The sequence below is a fragment of the Argopecten irradians genome, chromosome 12, assembly GCF_041381155.1.
Source record: "Argopecten irradians isolate NY chromosome 12, Ai_NY, whole genome shotgun sequence".
In the NCBI taxonomy this organism is placed as follows: Eukaryota; Metazoa; Mollusca; class Bivalvia; order Pectinida; family Pectinidae; genus Argopecten; species Argopecten irradians.
The window spans coordinates 229,352-247,862 of NC_091145.1; the positions used below are offsets into that span (position 1 = coordinate 229,352).

At 35.9% G+C, this 18,511-nt stretch overlaps 1 pseudogene; it reads left to right on the plus strand.

The window, feature by feature from the left end:
* Positions 1-17,321: 17,321 nt before the first annotated feature.
* LOC138336510 (innexin unc-9-like) overlaps positions 17,322-18,511 on the plus strand; it is a 32,597-nt pseudogene continuing 31,407 nt past the window's right edge.

Here is an 18,511-nt window from a genome sequence, read left to right on the forward strand (position 1 = left end):
TATGTTGGATGGCAATTTTATTTCTTTCATAGCAGTTTTGTGAACATAGCATATATTGACATGAAAACTCACTATCATTCACCATCTTTTTCATTGTCAGTTGTTTTTATTTATCCAATCTTATTTTGAAAATACAAAATTGTAATACCTTTTTACACATTTATGCTGAATCACTATGACAAACACACACACCACAATATATATACACAACACATACACCCTCATACACACAGACATACATGTACACATAGACATATCATACAAATAAAGACAGAAAGACAAGCACAGCATAGTGGCAGATAAACATAGAAACCCAAAGATAGACAGAAATTTGTATTGATATTGAGGAGAAAAAATACACATGTAAGTTTTCTGTGATATTTCAAAAGCTTCTGACTAGAAATTACAATCATATGTCCATGGTATTTCTGGAAATTTCTTGTTATGGTTGGAAAATTGTCTTAGTAATCGAAAACAAAAAGCATTTATCAATAATTCATTTTCTGAAATAGGTAGGATTAAGGCTGGAGTCCCTCAAGGCTCAATACTCAGTCCTCTTCTTTTTGATATCTTTCTGAATGATATCACTGATGATCTTTTAATTGAATGTTCTACATGTCTTTTTGTGAGCAATACAATTAAAATTCTCATCTTCATGCAAAGAAATTGGATATGCCCTTAAAAGCGATTAGAAAAGATGGATAGGTAGGAAAAAGCATTGATAAAGATTTAGATTTGATTTTTTGATGACATTTTTGACATTTGAGTTGACATGCCACATCGTGAAGTATTAACTATAAAAGTCTTAATTGAAGTAAATCTAGAGAATTTTTTTAACACACTATACATTACAGATAACTTGAAAACAGTTTAAAACAACTATATCATTTATTTGTATTTGTGAATAAATTCCATAACATTTAACATCTTGCAAGATTTCACATGATTCTAGGATAAATTTAAGTTAATTGATAAGAATCAATATGTGTTTAAAAAAACAACAGGCCCATGGGTCATCTGACTATTGGCACATTATACAACACCTCAAAGAATAAAGTAGTGGCAAACAATTAAGGCAATACAAAGACATCTTTTAATAGGAAAAGTTCAGGTTATGATATATTTTACGAATTAGACCATGAATGAAAGTCCCTTGATCCCCATCATGCTACACGTTTAATATCCAGTCTCTAGGACTCTTAGTTATTTACAAGAATTCGTTTGAAGATTTTAGCCTATTTGACCCCTGTGACCTTAAATGATTGTCAAGGTCATTCATTTTAACAAACTTGATAGCCATTCATCCCAGCATGTCACAGGCCCAATATCATGCCTCTAGAATTCATTGTTATTCACAAGTCATTTATAGATTTTACCCTATTTGACCCCTGTGACCTTGAATGCAGATCAGTCATTTATTTGAACAAAATTTTTAGCTTTTCATCCCAGCACGTCACAGGCCCAAAATCAGGTCCCTTGGCCTCTTAGTTATTCACAAGAAGTCATTTAAAGATTTTAGCTTACTTGACCACTGTGATCTTGCATGAAGGTCAAAGTCATTCATTTGAACAAACGTGAGAAGAAGTCATTTGAATCAAAAGTTTACGCATAGCGGACGGCGGATGGTGCAGGATGACGGACGATGCATGATGACAAAAGGTCATCCTGACCCTTTGGGTCAGATGACTTAAAAATAGTAACTACTTTGTATCAATTTCACAAATGTCATCTGTTCAGATCATCACACATATTACTCTTCTTTGTAAAATAAATACAACAACTATTATATATAAGTTACAAATGTCCACAGAATACCTATAACAATAAACTTTCAATAGATGAATAACAACTGAATCATATGGAATACATTTTATGCCAATCTTGTCTCCATAATAAATATTTATTCTATTAAATTAATTGAAAATAAATACTACTTCAATAAAAAAGAAGTATTGTAGTCATATTCATGAATGACATTTTATGTAAAATATAACTTGAACTCTATAAATTCATGTTTTATGAAAAACTACAAACTGATTTTGTCACCTTAAAGTCATAAACGATATTGACATAATAAAAAAACTATAGAAACTGTTTTCATATGATTAACACACATCTCAATTAAACATTTTATTTTCTTAAATAAACATAGCTGACTAGCTGCAAATGACACCAAATATTCATATATCTTTTTTTATTCTGAAAAAGTATCAACTGTTTGTTAAACAATTAAATTGACAAACACAACTTAATAAATACATACCAACTGTTCATGATCAAGTCACATAAGAACACAGCACAGATCATTTCATATGAACAAATCATAGTACAAGTTAAATTCAAGCACTAATTATTCTCTCAATTCCATTTGGAAATCTGAAGATTTGTGACACATACTATATTTCCTTGTTGCTGTGTTTGTCAGCTTCATGATCTCATGGATAGGTTAAAAGGTACAGCAAAAGTCATCAGTGCGATGAGATTACACATTTTCCACATACTGGCCCATTACCAGGAACCAATCTAGGAAGTTCAGAATTCAAGTGTAATCAGTCAGTTCATCCTCTAGTTTGGTTCATTGATTGATTAATGAGGCTTAACCACCTTAATGTCCATGCTACAGTTATAACGGAGCCCAGGACACACTCCTGGGAACTTCCTGGCAATGGCCATCACATCTATTGGTGTGTCATATCTGATCTTGTAGCAGGGTTAAGGTAACCCAACTTGGCGACGACTGTACCCTCAAATGGAAACTTCTTGATCATCTTGTCGACAACAGTGCAATAGAATTTCCTGACAGACCTGTTAGAATAAAAAAGAAAACAATTAGTGTGAAGATTTTCTTGGGCAGGTTATCACAAATGAAATTGAAATTCCTTTTAAAGTAATTATTATTGATAATAAATCATAACAAACTTCTGTTATTATCCTCCTAGAAATACATTTAATTCAGATTAATGCAGAATTTGAAATATCCTTGATTAATCAATGTTTTACAAGTATTTATAATACATAGTCATGATTTATACACTTATGTTGTTTAACTTACCCAAAAAATCTATTGATCAAGGATGGGGAAATGCTGTCCTCATTGTCGACTACCTATGCCTGGCACAATGGTCTAATGTCCAAAAATTGTTGTGTAAAATAATTAAGAATTATCAAAGATTAAAACATAAGTGTGTGACATTCATATACAAATATACATTTTATATTGACAAGAACTACTACGGCCTCTCTGCACCACACTCTCACTTCACATGTCACACGGACCACCCATCCACAATCCCATCACCGGCCTCTCTGCACTATACTCTCACTTCACATGTCACACGGACCACCCTTCCACACTCCTATCACCGGCCTCTCTGCACCACACTCTCACTTCACATGTCACAAGGACCACCCATCCACACTCCTATCACTGGCCTCTCTGCACCACACTCTCACTTCACATGTCACAAGGACCACCCATCCACACTCCTATCCCCGGCCTCTCTGTACCACACTCTCACTTCACATGTCACACGGACCACCCATCCACACTCCTATTCCCAGTCTCTCTGCACCACACTCTCACTTCACATATCACAAGGACCACCCATCCGCACTCCTATCCCCGGCCTCTCTGTACCACACTCTTACTTCACATGTCACACGGACCACCCATCCACAATCCCATCCCTGGCCTCTCTGTTACACACTCTCACTTCACATGTCACACGGACCACCCATCCACAATCCCATCACCGGCCTCTCTGCACTATACTCTCACTTCACATGTCACACGGACCACCCTTCCACAATCCCATCACCGGCCTCTCTGCACCACACTCTCACTTCACATGTCAAAAGGACCACCCATCCACACTCCTATTCCCAGTCTCTCTGCACCACACTCTCACTTCACATATCACAAGGACCACCCATCCGCACTCCTATCCCCGGCCTCTCTGTACCACACTCTTACTTCACATGTCACACGGACCAACCATCTACACTCCTATCCCTGGCCTCTCTGTTACACACTCTCACTTCGAATATCACACGGACCACCCATCCACACTCCAATCCCCAGCCTCTCTGTACCACACTCTAACTTCATATGTCGCACGGACCACCCATCCACACTCCTTAACTGGCCTCTCTGCACCACACTCTCACTTCACCTCTCGACAGGGTATGGACGGACCTGTCAATCTATACACGCCTTCCTCCACCTGCAAGAATCTCTGATATGAATTAGCAGGAAAGTGTTCATAAATTTGTGCTCATATATGTCCTCAGTGAGTATTTTTCCATTGTGTTAATGACGTTTGAGAATACATATACTTTTATCTCTTTTAGGTCTTCTCCATAATGGAATGATTTGTGACATCAGGGAGTGTTACCTAATGTAACAGTCTCATCTAAACATAGGGGTGCGGTCGCCGATTGGTTATCAAATGTCACGATTAATAATCACAATCCCTCCTTCTCTGAGTTGCGAGTCCAAATTACATGTGGAGCAGTTGCCAGGTAGTTACCGCTGGTCGGTGGTTTTTATCTGGGCACTCTTGCTTTTCACCACCACCACCAAACCTGGTATGTCCTTAAATGACTCTGGCTGTTAATGGGAAGTTAAACTAACAAAACAAACATCTGGTGGCTTCAAAATGATATTGAGACTGATATTGACTTTTGAATTGAAACATCATTTAGTTTAGGTGCATGTATGTTCAATATCAATATCACTGTAAACATGAAGCTTTCGCCCATACATAACTTGGAACTATTTTGTTGCTAAACTACAAGTTCAAAGATACCTTTACAGAAATATAAGGCCAAATAAATTCAAAAAATTCATTGCATTGTTAGTCCATACCTGTAACAAGAATTAACAGAATGTGATTTTCAAACTTCTATATCAATACCTTACTTCATCAAATATTGTGACGGTCAAGTGGTCAAGACTCTATATCCTGAACCGACTTGAAAATAACCAGTGGTAGCGCGGCTTCCGTCACACAACTATTTTAGGGGTAGAAGACTCTTGCCTAACTACCCTAACCATTGACGACTTAGTTACACCATGGTTTCACCTGAATAGTTATAAATCCTATAAGAAACAACCAGGATTCCAAAATACAGGTACAAACTTAGCCATTTATTTATGAGACATATAAAATAAATAGTTTTACATATAAATAAAATAGCTCTCATTCTTCCATACTTGTCTCATCTGTTATTTAGTTATATAATTTGGATAATAAGTATTAAGTTAATTCTTTGATAATAAATAGTAACAATGTTGTAAATAGTTTCAGATCTGATCCAATAAGTAAATAATTTATTCCATACTAAAGCTCAATAATAATCACTATCTCAGAGTTATACTATTACTATTACATTTGTACTACAAGTACAAATGATAAACATTCTTTTACAGAATAATGAACCACTCTCTACTTGGAATAATCAACTCCTATATTCTCAGCAGAATAAATCCAAGTATAAAATACAACTTTTAGTCTATTTCCAAAGTAACTGTACTAATAAAATACCAAAAGATTAGATAAATCCCTTCTATTATAGTAATTCCTAAAAGTTCCTTGAAATAACCCTCTGATTAAATAATCTATGTATAATTCAACTGTAGAATTCCAGCCTAAGCTAACAGAAATCCCGTTACAAAATAACGGTAAACTGTTCCCTTAATAAATCACATATTTACAATAAATTCCCAGAAATATTACATTTAAATACAGAAAACCCATCCCACACATATAAACTACACCTAACCTAATACATAAAGACAAGACAAGCTTTGGAACTGAGGAAACACCTCTTTGTCCATCGCTATACACCCACCTAAACAATATACGACCGACCCAGACAGAGACAGAACGCAGACTGACTGAAACTCGTTGTGACGCAATGTTTAGAATCCGTGCGCGTGCAGCGATTGCTGGATTTGCTGGAAATGCTGGATCGCTTGCTGGAAAATCTCTAACCAAAGTGGAATATTATTTGATAATGATAAACCCAAACATTAAAGAGCATAACTGTAGTAACACACGTATCTTTATATTTATAATCATTATTAAACTATCGTCTGCAACTATTTAAGACGCCGGAAGTGTTTCCAATGTAAACTACGAATCATCAGGAAAAATACGAAACTACCGTAATATGCCAGCTCCGCCGCTGTCATACTAACATCATGGCTGCGTCCAGTATCGAGAACATGTGTTTCGGTTTACCGATTACCTGACAACTTATACATGAAATAACTTTGTAAGTAGTTCTAATAATAGATGCATGAATTATCCGATTGCTTGTTTAAACAGTGTGATATACATAGAAGAGTATTCGTACCGAAACTATGACAAAACGTAGTGTTGTCACATTACCCCCCACTTAACGTGTTCAATGTCCCCATGAACACGAAACAATATTTTAAAAAAATAGGTCTCTGATAACTTATGGTTTTGTTCACGCTTTTGAATGCTTACAGGGATACACAAAAATGTACAAGTGTACCCTGCTATTTACTATCATCACAATACTGACACAATACCATTGTATTTCACAATAATTAGATACACACAAAATTACAGGTGTGTTCCAGTTACACTCCCACACTTCCTGATAAAGATACACACAAAAGTACAAGTGTGCTCTATTTTACTTCAGTGAGCTTATATAAAAAATATAAGTAATCAGATGAGATCACGCAAATTTACAATACTTTGTGCTATTATTTACTTGAATAATTATAGTTATGATACATAAGAGCAATAGTTCTCAAACCTAGATACACACAAAAGTTACATGCATGTTCTAGCACAGTATACGCGATATGAGCCACTTTACATAAGAATGATTGTTTCTCAACTTTAGATACACACAAAAAGTACAAGTGTGTTCTAATAAACAGTATTTACCCGAAATGAGCTAATCTACATAAGTACGATTGTTTCTCAACTTTAGATACACACAAAAACTACAAGTGTGTTCTAATATACAGTATTTACCCGAAATGAGCTAATCTACATAAGTACGATTGTTTCTCAACTTTAGATACACACAAAAACTACAAGTGTGTTCTAATATACAGTATTTGCCCGAAATGAGCTTATTTACATAAGTACGATTGTTTCTCAACTTTAGATACACACAAAAACTACAAGTGTGTTCTAATATACACAGACTTCCTTTATATCCACCCGTTCCTAGCTATAAAGCTTTTATAGTTAATGCGTTAGATTAAAATACAATATAACAGTTTTCACACTGCTCAACTATTAATACTCTGCAAGTATTCATACTACACAACTACTCAAAGATTCAACTAGTAATATGTTTGACAGAAAACTTTTAAAATTTATGATATACCAGACTTAGCCAACTATTTCTATCCGATATGTGTATATATATACGTAGTTAGATTATGTTACAGGGACTTTATAATATTATTATTCCAGACTCGGCACCAGTACCAATTATATAAACTCCAATGATATCCTATTTAACAGCTTACGACTTACATTCACTCTTCTTTACATACGAGATAGTTTGAACTTAACAAATACTCTAACAATCACAAACAAAAAAAATAGTCCGTATGATCTAGTTCATATGTCTGAATACAACATTTCCCGAAAAATTTCCCCGGACAATAAACAGATGACAAACTCTGATGTACAGCAGGCCAAGTTTACGAGTGATCAGACTACGCCAGTGACTTACGATCTTACAACTTTTTACAGTGTGCCAGAGGATCGTATCCTGTTCTGTAAATCACGTTATGTCATCAACCCTAGTTAAACCCCAAGAAATCCTTTCCCATGAATAAAATAATTCTAGACAAATGAAAAGGAACACCGGTAACTATATACAACAATGTACATTCCTACTGTTTCTCCTTCAACACAACCTTTCTCTTCTTACTCGCACACACACACCTATTCTCCTTTTCTCGCAACTTACGTTCGAGCTCTCTCTTCTCCTTTCTCTCCTCCTCCAGACTCTCAGCTAATTTTGTCACGGCTGCTGTATTACTCCGAACGTGGCGGGACAGGTCCAAGATAGTCTCCTCCTGGGCTGCAAGGATCTTCTGCTGCTGCTCCAGGAGCGTTACGATCGGGCCCATCCACGCCGGTGTCTTGTCCTCGCTAGTTGTCTGGTGCTGGGTCTGGATATCTTCTAAAGCTTCATCTAGTCCGGTCAACTCCTCCAAGACATCCACTTCTGGTACTTCAGGTACCGGAAGTGGAATGTCTGGCAGGGATGGAGCGGGTATAGTTGGCTCTGGTGTTATTAAAGCCTCCGGCATGGGTAGTTGTGGAACAGGGGCATCCTCCACGGTCTTTCTGGATCGGGTCCTCCACACCACCTCTGATTCCTCTCGGCTAAGTTGGAAAAAATCTTTATCTAGGGCCAAAGTTCTGGGGTTCGGATTCTTCCTGAGATAGTTGGAGGCAATCCCTAAACCCTGGCTCTCCCGCTGCTGAAGCTTTTGGCGATGGTCCGGATAATGATCTACATGACGGGCCAACTCATGTTCCCGGAGACATCGGAACAGACAAAGTGAACAATAAAAAGGTGTATCCTCTAAGGCGGCGTGGTATTTATAGAAGTGATAGACCACTCGTCTTTTCACCTCCGTGAATTCACATTGGCTGCACTTATACGCTCTCCCTCTTGAGTTCTCCATGTCTACTGTAAAACATAAATATGATCTTCATTGAAATTTTTAGGTTGTCTCCCCTTAATAGTATGACTTATTCTGCTTTGAATATAGAGTCTCATCACCTCTGCACACCATTCATACTGTATATATATTATATTATATAGTTGACAATTTTTAAAGTTTCTGTATCTTCTTTTGTAGACGTGATATCCAGCTGATGTTGTTCTCCCCAGTGAATGGTTTCAGCTTGTCGTGGTGAAGAAGACGAGTTTTCCCCCTATCATCTAACTGAATCAAGTAGTTGAATTCTGTCGGCTTCTCTGTAATAATACATGGCCCTAAATACGTTGGTTGTAGTTTTGGTGCAACTCCTACTTTCCTTTCTTCATTTAGATACCATACTAAATCTCCTACGTTATATTGATTGCAGGACAAGTTTACATCATAGTGGTCTTTCCTTCGGCGAGCATTGTCGTGAAGGTGCTTACGAGCGACATCATGTGCATGGTTCATCCTCTCACGAAGAATGGTAACGTATTCACTGTAACTGGTAATGTCATCAGAATCCGGAGTTCTCCTGCCCAAAATTATCTCAATTGGTAGCCGTACCTCTCGTCCCATCATCAGCATGTTAGGTGTAAGTCCTGTTGACTCTTGTGGTGTAACTCTGTAAGCACCAGCTAAACATCCCAAGTTCTTGTCCCAATCTGTCTGCTGTCCTTTAAGGTAGGCTTTAATCATACGTAGTAAAGTGCGATTAAATCGTTCCACTTGGCCGTTGCACTGGGGGTGACGAGGTGAAGTTCTAGTCTTCTTTATGTCTAATATAGAACATAGTTCTCTAAATATGGTACTCTCGTAGTTCCTTCCTTGGTCTGAGTGTATAGATAGAGGACATCCAAAACGACTGATAACTTCGTTCAATATAACATCTGCACATGTCTTCGCAGTCTGGTCTGGAATTGGAAGTATGTCAACCCACTTGGAAAAATAATCTGTGACAAGTAGTATGTATCTGTTTCCTCTCGGAGTTAGTGGTAAAGGTCCTAGGACATCTGTGGCGAGACGGTCTAACGGAGCTCCCACAAGCATATCGCCTAATCCAGCTTTCGGCTACTTTTCAGGTTGTTTCATTTGAGCACATGTGTTACATCTCAGTACCCATAGGTTTACGTCTTCTCTGACTTCATACCAGTAGTATCTTTGTATAGTTTTCTCACGGGTCTTCTTCTTTCCTAAGTGGCCTCCAAGGAGGTTGTTATGCATATGATGTAATACTTCAGTTCTGAGGATCTTTGGTACCAGTAGCTGTATATGATGACCGGTTCCGTCTTTACGATGAAAAGTTCTGCAAAGGACGTCATCCTTTATAAGAAGAGACTTAAATATGTGCCAATAATGGCGAACTGCTAAACTGTACTTGATTACTTCAGAGTGTGGTGGTCTTGCTTTATCTTGGACCCATAGGTATACATCTCTCAAAGTAGGATCTTCTAACTGGAGCTTCTTAATATTCTTGGAAGTACAAGAATCTTTCCAAGGTGTTCATATAAGATCTTCCTCTGGTACCTCTGGTTTTGTTTGAGATCTGGTCTTGACAGCTCGGACTTCATCTGTTACATCTTTGACTAATGAGCTCATCATATCTCTGCCTCGTTTGGTACACTTGGCACAAGGTCCACATCTCAGATACTCTGCATTGTCAGCTTCTGGACAGTCACAATCATAAGGATTCTCGCATCTTGACATACCGTCTGCATTCCCATGTTTTAGCCCTGCTCTGTATTCTATAGAAAAATCAAATGAGGACAATATCTCTAGCCACCTAGCAATTCTACCCTTGGGTTCTTTCATGCTGTATAACCATACTAAAGCTTGGTGATCTGTTCTGACAACAAATTTTCTTCCTAAAAGATATTGTCTGTAGTAGTCGACAAAATACCTCACAGCTAACAGTTCTGCCACCAAAAATACTATGTGACGGTCAAGTGGTCAAGACTCTATATCCTGAACCGACTTGAAAATAACCAGTGGTAGCGCGGCATTGACGACTTAGTTACACCATGTTTTCACCTGAATAGTTATAAATCCTATAAGAAACAACCAGGATTCCAAAATACAGGTACAAACTTAGCCATTTATTTATGAGACATATAAAATAAATAGTTTTACATATAAATAAAATAGCTCTCATTCTTCCATACTTGTCTCATCTGTTATTTAGTTATATAATTTGGATAATAAGTATTAAGTTAATTCTTTGATAATAAATAGTAACAATGTTGTAAATAGTTTTGGATCTGATCCAATAAGTAAATAATTTATTCCATACTAAAGCTCAATAATAATCAATATCTCAGAGTTATACTATTACTATTACATTTGTACTACAAGTACAAATGATAAACATTCTTTTACAGAATAATGAACCACTCTCTACTTGGAATAATCAACTCCTATATTCTCAGCAGAATAAATCCAAGTATAAAATACAACTTTTAGTCTATTTCCAAAGTAACTGTACTAATAAAATACCAAAAGATTAGATAAATCCCTTCTATTATAGTAATTCCTAAAAGTTCCTTGAAATAACCCTCTGATTAAATAATCTATGTATAATTCAACTGTAGAATTCCAGCCTAAGCTAACAGAAATCCCGTTACAAAATAACGGTAAACTGTTCCCTTAATAAATCACATATTTACAATAAATTCCCAGAAATATTACATTTAAATACAGAAAACCCATCCCACACATATAAACTACACCTAACCTAATACATAAAGACAAGACAAGCTTTGGAACTGAGGAAACACCTCTTTGTCCATCGCTATACACCCACCTAAACAATATACGACCGACCCAGACAGAGACAGAACGCAGACTGACTGAAACTCGTTGTGACGCAATGTTTAGAATCCGTGCGCGTGCAGCGATTGCTGGATTTGCTGGAAATGCTGGATCGCTTGCTGGAAAATCTCTAACCAAAGTGGAATATTATTTGATAATGATAAACCCAAACATTAAAGAGCATAACTGTAGTAACACACGTATCTTTATATTTATAATCATTATTAAACTATCGTCTGCAACTATTTAAGACGCCGGAAGTGTTTCCAATGTAAACTACGAATCATCAGGAAAAATACGAAACTACCGTAATATGCCAGCTCCGCCGCTGTCATACTAACATCATGGCTGCGTCCAGTATCGAGAACATGTGTTTCGGTTTACCGATTACCTGACAACTTATACATGAAATAACTTTGTAAGTAGTTCTAATAATAGATGCATGAATTATCCGATTGCTTGTTTAAACAGTGTGATATACATAGAAGAGTATTCGTACCGAAACTATGACAAAACGTAGTGTTGTCACAATATTGACCAGGAAGAGTAACGGCCATGGTGTCACAAATATGTGCGTAAATCACACAAGTGGAACTTGTGGAACTTGGGATGAAGTTCAAAATGTGTTTTCAAGATGGCAGCTGTGGAAGACATCTTGCAAACATCGAATCAACCCAAAAATTACAACACTTTGTCAGGATCATTTCAGGCAAGTTTCAAGTTCTTGAAGTTCAAAAAATGGTGTTAAGCCATTATAAGGTTCGCCCAAGGCAAGGACAGTGAAAAGGGCTGACTTGACCACTGACAACTAAAACCACATGTACATGCTGACACATGACCTATGTAAATTCCTTCTCCTACAAGTTGACAAACAAACAAAAAATTTGTGTGTTTTAGGTTTTAGGGTTTTTATCATCTTTTATTTATCTGTAATTGTAATGACATTGTAATGACAAAGTAGTTGTGATGACAAAGTAATTGTAATGACAAAGTAATTGTAATGACATTGTAATTGTAATGACAATGTAATTGAAATGACATTGTAATTGTAATTACATTGTAATTGAAATGACATTGTAATTGTAATGACAAAGTAAATGTAATGACAAAGTAATTGTAATGACAAAGTTAATGTAATGACAATGTAATTGTAATGACAAAATTATCACAATGACAATGTAATTGTAATGACAAAGTGATGATTATAATGACAATGTAATTGTTATGACAAAGTAATTGCAATGACAAAGTAGTTGTAATAACATTGTAATTTTAATGACAAAGTAATTGTAATAACAAAGTAATTGTAATAACAAAGTAATTGTTATGAGAAAGTAATTGTAATGACATTGTAATTGTAATGATAAAGTAATTGTTATGACAATGTAATTGTAATGACAAAGTAATTGTAATGACAAAGTAATTGTAATGATAAAATAATTGTTATGACAATGTCATTGTAATGACAAAGTAATTGTAATGACAAAGTAATTGTAATGACAAACAAAGTAATTGTAATGATGAAGTATTTGTAATGATGAAGTATTTGTTATGATGAAGTAATTGTAATGATAAAGTAATTGTAATAACAAAGTAATTGTTATGACAAAGTAATTGTAATGACATTGTAATTGTAATGATAAAGTAATTGTTATGACAATGTCATTGTAATGACAAAGTAATTGTAATGACAATGTTATTGTAATGACACAGTAATTGTAACAAAGTAATGGTAATAACAAAGTAATTGTAATTAATGATCTTTTTATAGTCCCCACTGATCAATTTCAATACAAAGACAACCTGATTACTAATTAAGACTAATTTTCCTCTGTCCCTTGTGTGGTCTTTATAGACAGGTTTGACTGTAATTACTGTGTAAACAAGCAAATTCGTTGAATTTCAATTCCCCGCTTTCAGGACATATTGTAGGTAAACATTATTGAGGTTAGGTTTAACCTTGGTTGAAACTTATTCGGAAGTAAGACATTTAACTTTGTTACCAAGTTTAAAGAAAATCAGTTAATATTTATTAGTTATTGTACGAAAGTGGCAGAAACGGACTTTTTTTTATTTAAACAAAGGGCTATAACTCTAAATAAGGTCCGTTGAAAGTCCCGATCGAAGTTGGTCGAGTCCATAAGGCATTTAACCTTGTTACTAAGTTTGAAGAAAATCGGTTTAGATTTGTTACACTAATTCCATGGAAATGGCAGAGAATGACGTTTAAATTCAAACGGCCATAACTCCGCTAAATAAAGTCCATCAATAAACGAAGTGTTACAGACAGACGGACAAACCCAAATTGATATCCGCTGTTTCGAAGAAAGTGAGGGATATAAAGTACGTAACTTGTTATGGTAATTGAATTGAGACCCAAAGGCTTAGAATCAGACATAACAGTGTCATTACCTGGCCTTAATACATGTATATTTGAATTATTGAAAAGAAGCTGCTTAATGAGGAGGTCATCTCCCAACCATTTTTACAATAAGTCGTGAGACCACAATTATTTTGGTTGAAGTTTAATTTTAACATTAAATTAATGTTTCAATCCATCAAGTGTCACCATGTGCCAATTATATATACATCCAGGTCAGGGGATGGGGATTTTTTTTCACAGGATCCTGGACAATAATAGAAAATTCAATATTTTACATTATAATAGTTAAATTGACATCTACACTACACATCTACATGTACATTAAATTTGCTGACAAATAGTAAATACCAAGTTCACACTTAATGTTTTCATGAAATATTTCTGAAAGGACTTTATTGGTGGGTTTTTCTTTGTTTTCACGTCAAATGCAGCTTTTGGATTGGTTTGAAAAACTACTATGAAAAAAAATTAAGCTCTGCCTAGTTGATAACAATTAGCTCATGCACGCACTCTGCAAGAAACTGCTGAGAACTACAGTACTCAGAACTACAGTACTCAGAACTACAGTACTCAGAACTACAGTACTTTTTTGAATTAATGAAACTCCATTGATTACTACTACAGTTTAAATGTTAGTTTTCTGACAATCTTGCTACAGTAAGATTTAATATCGCTTGCATTAAAAAAAATAATTTTAAAAATACGTGAATATTACATACCAATGTCAATATAAGATCCCAGAGAGATCTTGGCGACCACCAAAGATTTATCTTTTCTCTTCTTTTCAAACTTCAACTACCAAAATCCAAGATGGCAGCCTGGTGGCCATCTTGTTGACCAATTGGTCTCAAAACACAATACAATGTATGCACAACTAAGGCCCTAGAGGAACTTACTTATGAAACTTGAGAAAAGTGTCGGGTTTGCAATATATAATATAAATTCAGGTCAGGACTCGAACCCAGATCTTGTTTATTTCAAACATGCTCTACCTTGAGCTACCTGAATTATATACACAAGCAAAGTACTGCATAACTCAACGTTTTTTTTATCAGACTGGAGTCTGGAATCAAACGGGAAACAGCTTAATCTACAAAGTATATTAAAGGAGGCCCTCTAATGCTGAAGCTACTCCAAGATATGTTCAACAAAGCAAAAAGCATGGTAACATTTATCAATATGGTAAGAGAATACCATAAAAATACTCTAGTGAACGCTCGAGGTGCCATCAACAGGCATCTATGATCCAGTATTCAGCCTCTAACAGTCAGAACATATTGTCTGCTGAAATTTTGTCCAATTCCACTTTCAATAATCGTACATTTTCCTTTTGAAAGACAGACTGGGCTAGTGTCATTGTTCTTGACTGAATACAGGTAGGCCTAGTACATGTTGACAGACCGGGCTAGTGTCATTGTTCCTGACTGAATACTAGTAGGCCTAGTACATGTTGACAATAAAAAGGGCGCGGAAACGTGACGTCATGTACACATCACAAGGTAGTGGCATTGCCCTCGGGTATTAATTTGTTAAAAAATAATCTGATATTAAATCAATGAAAGTGTATATTTATGTTTTTATTTTTAAATATATGTACTTTAAAAATTAATTACCATTGATCGCAATATTTTTTACTTCATCTTTTGCAAGAGAGCAGTTTGCAATTAGTTTTTTTTTCATACTTCAATGAAGTAAAAAAATATTGGGATCAATGCTTAAATGTGTGCTGAGGAAATGTATCAATGGGAACATGAATACAAACCAACGGTCTGGAAAATAATCCTGGTATCATTAGCTGTTAACAACAAAAGGAGCACACAAAAATGTCCAAGTCTGCTCGGAAGTGGGTCTACAGGAGAGGTCAGCTGGATGCCACCATTCACCAATGCAAGGGAGACAATCAAAAATATTTAGAACACGTGTGTTTAATACAGATCCAGGTAAAAATAGGTGTCTTAATTGAATTTTTTAGATTCATTTTAGAGGGAAATTTCAACCTGACTTGACTCTGAACAGGAGGTATAAGAAATGAAATCTAGGTTTCAAAAGCAGTGTACACCATAGTAAGGGTAAATTATGTGCTGAACATGGGGTAATTTACAACCTGGAAGAAACTGAGTCCTGATGTTTATTCTTTAGCTGTAAAGACACGTAGTAGTTTTCCCAGCACCTGAAGTTCCTTAGGCCCCGTATAGTCAAAGCAAAGGGCTTGAGACCTGAATATAAACAAGATAACAATTAGAATCTAGCACCTGAAAAACCTAGCATCTGAAGTCATGGTAACAGATTGTTAAAGACAATTTAAACCGGTGATCTTGTGCAAATTATTTCCTCACACAAGTGCATGTGACAATCCAGAAGTTGTTATTTACAATAAGAATAAAGTAGGGGGTTTATGTATCAGTTTCACTACAGCGAGCTTTCCTGACATATCAAAGTAAAACCAACTAATCTAAGTTCTATAAGAACTGGTTTGTTTCCGAAATATGTGCCTTTGTAAATCTCCATGTATCCAGTACCTGTACTTTGAGAATTTGTGATTATAATAAATAATAAGTTGATTTTTATTCCTCTCTTTGTTCTTTATGGAGTAGTGCTAGGCTGGAACCGAATCCCTTATATATTACTTTTACTTGGCGATTGCTGAAATACGCAACCCAACTCGAAAAGTTACAAGGACAATTCAGTCTAAGAGTACATTAAAATTCTTACACTGAAATAGTTATCTAGATTTTTGAATACATTATTGTAAAATGGAACATTTCCAGCGACGGAGGTGTTTCCATCTATACTGGTATATATAATGCTCCGAATATGGAGACAGGTCGTTGAATATTTTATACACTTCTACAACATCTTTTCATTCTCTTCTATACTCTAATGTAGGTAGTCCTAGTTTTTTGCCACATGGTAGGTCTTGTATAGTATATACTCTTTTGGTGTCTGTCTGCTGGACATTTTCAATAGATATTTGGTCTTTCACTTATATTGTAGACCACACTTGAGTTGCATATTCTAAATGGAGCCTAATAAGCAGTGTTCAATCTACGGTTTTTTTCGTGGGTCCTTTTCAATGGTTTTTGTGAAAACAATGGGTCCCACAGTGTTATAAATACCCATTCCCAGAAATTACATTGGTCGTTTTAAAATTCTGTGAGTCCAGGACTCGGGATGCGCACGTAGATTTATCATTGAATAAGACTTGTAGAGTGATAAAAACAAGTTATATTCATGTATAAGAAAGTTCTAAAAATGAGACCTAGAATACTATTTGCTTTTTTTTAGATATGTTGGCTGAAGTATAAAATGTCACCCTTAGGTCTTTCTCTGTGAATACTTTTTGTATATGTTCGAATTTTGTGTTAGGTTGCCAATATTGAGGTACCTTTCCAGTCTTGAGTCCATTTGACTATGCCGTTTATATCGGACAGTACCGTTGTTCTTAAACAGCTTAGAGTCATCAGCAAAGTGTTTAATGACACTGGTTAACCACAGGCATTTGGCTCTATAGACATATAATACTATGTCACAGAGATAAAAATGTCTATAGAGCCTGTGGGTTAACGACATCTGGCAGATCGTTAATATAGATGATCAAGAATAGGACTGGACTTAGTACACTACCTAGTTACTTTAACCAGAATATCCCAATTCAACGATCCCGTAACCTTGGAGTTGTTTATTAAATGGTTGTGAGGAACTTTGTCGAACGCCTTACTGAAATCTAAATAGATGGTATAAACATTTTCTCCTTTATCAATGACTTCGGCCAAACTCTCCATTACCTCTAGTAGGTTCCTTGTACATGATTTTCCTGTCATGAAACCGTGTTGATGTTCAGTAAATAATTTATTATGGTCCATGTGATTCACTATTTCATCTCTAATAATTCTTTGAAGGGGCCGCGGTGGCCGAGTGGTTAAGATGTCCCGACATATTACCACAAACCCTCCACCTCTGGGATGCGGGTTCGAATCCCATGTGGGGCAATTGCCAGGTACTGACCACTGGGAACTCCGGCTTTCCTCCACCAACAAATCTGGCACGTCCTTACATGACCCTGGCTGTTAATAGGACGTAAAACTAAACAAACAAAATTGAAGGATCTTGCCTGGAATTGATGGGGTGATAGTTTTCTACTTGGTGTTGTTTGCCATTTTTGAAAATGGTTGTAACATGAGCTATAAGCCATTATTTGTCAGGAATCTTTCCTTCATCTAAGGATTTTGTGAATGTTTCTAGAATTAATTTCGGATGAAAAATATCAGGCCCTTGTGATTTCTTGGGGTTTAACTTCTTAATCACTTTTCTGATTTTGTCTTGATTTATTTTGATGTTCGATAAAATATTTTCAAGCAAGGCCTGATGGGAAATTGGTCTTCATTGTCTGGTGAATTGAAAAATGTTCCGAAGTAGTTGTTCAAGTACTTTTCAACGCTGTTTCTTGGTGCAAGTTTGTGGTGTGCCATCAGTTTTTACCACGTTAATTACAGACAAACATGTTCTTGTTCTTTCTTGTACATATTACCAAAATAGCTTGTTATTGCTATTGTTTTTTCATGACGATAATGAGAATTCCTGATTTTACTTATGTAGCGGAA